The sequence below is a fragment of the Priapulus caudatus genome, unplaced genomic scaffold (assembly GCF_000485595.1).
Source record: "Priapulus caudatus unplaced genomic scaffold, Priapulus_caudatus-5.0.1 Scaffold8273, whole genome shotgun sequence".
NCBI classification, from domain to species: domain Eukaryota; kingdom Metazoa; phylum Priapulida; class Priapulimorpha; order Priapulimorphida; family Priapulidae; genus Priapulus; species Priapulus caudatus.
This window is the reverse complement of record NW_014585334.1, coordinates 1-3,867: the sequence shown is the minus strand read 5'-3', so window position 1 is coordinate 3,867 and position 3,867 is coordinate 1. Positions and strand designations below refer to the sequence as shown.

General features: G+C 47.8%; 1 long non-coding RNA gene across 1 annotated transcript; it reads right to left on the bottom strand.

Moving 5' to 3' along the window:
• Positions 1 to 112: 112 nt before the first annotated feature.
• On the bottom strand, positions 113 to 2,138 carry LOC106820196. The gene is made up of 3 exons (XR_001395573.1): positions 1,924 to 2,138; positions 1,469 to 1,553; positions 113 to 305 (listed from the first exon to the last, which is right to left on the bottom strand). It is a non-coding gene; the product is annotated as an uncharacterized LOC106820196 (long non-coding RNA).
• Between the last annotated feature and the right edge of the window lie 1,729 nt (positions 2,139 to 3,867).

Genomic DNA, 3,867 nt, shown 5'->3' with positions numbered 1-3,867 from the left:
GTCTCTCTCTCTCTCTCTCTCTCTCTCTCTCTCTCTCTCTCTCTCCCTCGCTCTCGCTATTTATGTGTCAAATATAAATGTAAACATAGTAATAAGATTATAGTATTTTATTTATAAAGTATTATGGTCCCGTGTCATCCTATCAACTCACCGCGAAGAGTCATGTCAACAGAGCTATCAAGATCAAGGCTAACATCGCCACCATCGACTGCTCGCTTCACTCTCCACTCATCTGTTTCATTAGGTGGATCAGACACTCCAAAAATGGTCAGAAGCACAGTTTTCACATACCCGGCATCTGATTTCTAAAAAAGAATATATATATATATATATATATATAATATATATTATATATATAATATATATATACATATATATTATAATATAATTATATATAACGGTAATCGTGTGTGATAGACGTTGATGTATGTGTGCGTGTGTACTGTGATGGCGGTGTAGTATCGTGTGCGTGTGCTGCTGTGTGTGTAGTGTGTGTGTGTGTTGTGTGTGTGTGCGTGAAGTGTGTGAGAGAGAGAGAAAGTGTCGTGACTGTGTGTACGTGTTTGTGTGAAGTGATAGTGTCGTGCGTAGCGTAGTGTGTGTGTGTGTGCTGTGTGTGTGTGTGTGAGAGAGAGAAAGAGAGTACTGTGTGTGTGTGTGTGAGAGAGAGAGAAGAGAGAGAGATGTGCGTGTCGTGGTAGTGTGTGTGTGCTGTGTGATGTGTGTGCTGTGTGTGTCGTGTGTGCTTGTGTGTGTGAGAGAGAGAGAGAGAGAGAGTGTGTGTGTCGTGCGTGTGTGTGTGATGTGTTGTGCTGGCAGTGTGGCCGTGTGCGTGTGCGTAGTTGTATGTGTGTGTGTGTAGTGATGGGTTTGTGTGAAGTGTGTGTGATGTTTGTGCGTAGTTTGTAGTGTGTTAGTGCTGCGTGTGTGATGTACCGTGTTTAGCTGTGCGTGAGCTGTTGCGATGTGATGTGTGTATGTGTGCAATGTGTGTATGTGTGGTAGTGTGTGTTGTGTGTAGTGTAGTCGTGTGTGAAGTGTGTGTGTACGTGGTGTGTGTGTGTGAATGTGAGTGAAGTGATGTGTATGGTGGTGTGTGTGTGTGTGTGATTAGTGTGTGATCGTGTTAGTGTGAGCGATAGTGTGTGAGTGTGCGTGCTGCGTGAAGGTGTGCNTAATTTGCTCGATCATAATTTATATTATGATAATTAATCATAATAATTAAATGAAATTATAGAATAATTCTGTATCATCAACATAATTAGTTAATTATATTGAAAATATGAAAGATTTTTATACCTTACGATGATAACAGTGTGTGTGCGTGTGCGTGAGTGTGCGTGCATGCGTGCTCGTACGTCAATATATGTGTGTGCGTGTGTGTGGTGTGCGCGTATAGGTGTGGCAGTACGTGTGGTAGTGTAAAAGGAAATATTCCGCAAATTACGTACGAATTGTAGGCGCCTACCATCCTATCAAGTTCTGCTTGCTGAAGCTCCAGAAGCTCCACCTGCTTCTGTAACTGGTGAATTTCCTCTCCGGCAGAATATTCTCTAAATTATATATTAAATACCACTTTAAAATTGAAAGAAAAAAAACTGAGCAGAACAGAAATATTCTCATTTTTGACTTTTGATCTTCACAGACGTTTAAATGCTCAGTGGATTTACCATTGATTTTATTGTATATTAATTTTCAATAAATTATTAGTTGTATTTTTAATAGTTTTGATAACATATATAATAAATAATTATATAAATATTATATTTATAGTGACTATTTGCAATTAATCATAATAATAATTTGCTCGATCATAATTTATATTATGATAATTAATCATAATAATTAAATGAAATTATAGAATAATTCTGTATCATCAACATAATTAGTTAATTATATTGAAAATATGAAAGATTTTTATACCTTACGATGATAACAGTGAGTAGTGCCGACATCAGAGCTAAGAGGACGCACGCACATACGGCCAACAAACGTGAACAACCTCCATTCCCCCGGTGACCAATGTCATTTTTCAGCATTTCCATCGTCGTCGAAGAGTTGCCGCGTCTTTCTAAAAAGGGAGACCTAACTTTTTATGTTATCAGGGGCTCATAATTATAATAATAATTATATGATGATATTGGGTATATAGGCCGGATATTTTTCTGTCATTCCAAGTCGGAATAACGTAATTATAGCACGGCAACAAGCATTGCTCAAAATGCGTGTCACGGTTTGGTAATGAGTGCCGTAATTTATGGTTCTTTACTTACTGCGAAAATATCGAAAATACCTTTTTTTAAATAATATTTCATGACATTTCTCAGTTATGAGAGCTAAAGGCGCAGCTATAAACTAAACGTGTATAGATATTCATCAGAGCGTAATAATTACCTTTATATAATATATTATCTTTATAAGACACCTTTATTCATCAGTAGCCGGTGCAAAATGCATGAGTGTAAAACTAAATACCATCTATTACGTGTGTAACTTTCTTGCCTCTTAGTCTTTCCGATTTCTACCCTGCGTTGTGTTTTAAACCCACGGCCGGTTACAACGGCCGGCCCTTCAACTCGATCAACAGGATTGGTGAGGTTTAGCTTAGTCGCCGCCGTTAGTGATGGTGGGCCACTACGCAAGAAATGCTCAAGATACACGTACAACAGCTACCGTTAAGGCGCACGGCCACAAAGCCGCGCGTTATTAGCGCCGGTAAACACAAAATGGCCAAAGCGACAAAGAACGGGTACGACCAACTGTTTACAGTAAAACGCGCCATTTCACAAATCGGTCGCAGGCTCGACAACCACACCAGTTTTGCACACTTCACGGCGTCTCTCTCAAAATCATATCTCGGCTCGACCAACAACTACCAGTTCTTTTCCCCAAATGGCGCCGCTTCCTTTCCGCTTCGGAAGTATACCGCTTACGGCAGGGTCGCTCACAAACACGAAAGTAACAACCGACGCTACCCCTAACCTGGACTGGCTGCTCGCCACGGCGTATCGTTTTTCCGCAGGGTCCCCACTTAGACCCACACTCTGCGAAGGGTAGCGCAACTCCGAGGCGGCCCAGCTAGGTCCTGCCGACTTAAATGTCGCAGGACAAACATCCCCAAAAACATTTTCCAAGGTCGCACATTAGCTGACTAAAGTCCACTCCTTCTTTTACCCCTTTCCCGGGGCATTCCGCCTCCAATTGGGCGTGTCGTCGCGGTGGGTCGTCAGCGGTCGGCGGTGGTCCGCCCCGGTCGCGGCGGTCGCGGTGGGTCGCGTGGTCGCCCGGGTCGCGGTGGGTCCGCCCGGGTCGCGTGGGTCGCGGTGGTCGCCCGCGGTCGCGGCGGTCGCGTGGGTCCGGTGGGTCGCCCTGGGGTCGCGGTGGGTCGACCCGGGTGCCGCGGTGGGTCGCCCCGGGTCGCGTGGTCGCCGTGGTCGCGGTGGTCCCGGTGGTCGCCCTGGGGTCGCGGTGGCGTCGCCCGGGACGCGGTGGGCTCGGCCCTGGGGTCGCCCCGGTCGGCGTGGGTCGGCGTGGGTCGCGGTGGGTCGCTGGTGTCGCCTGGGTCCGCGGTGGGTTCGCGCCGGGTCGCGTGGGTCGGCGGTGGGTCGCCCCGGGTCGCGGTGGGTTCGGCCCGGGTCGCGCCCCTGGGCGCGTGGGTCGCCCCGGGATCGCGGTGGGTCGCCCGGGTCGCGGTGGGTTCGGCGGTGGTCCGCCCCGGTCGCGTGGGTCGCGTGGTCGCCCCGAGTCGGGCGGTGGTCGCCCCGGGTCGCGGTGGGTCGCCGTGGTCGCCCCGGGTCGCGGTGGGTCGCCCGGTCGGGTCGCGGTGGTCGCTCCGGGTCGCGGTGGGTCGCCCGGTCGCGGTGGTCG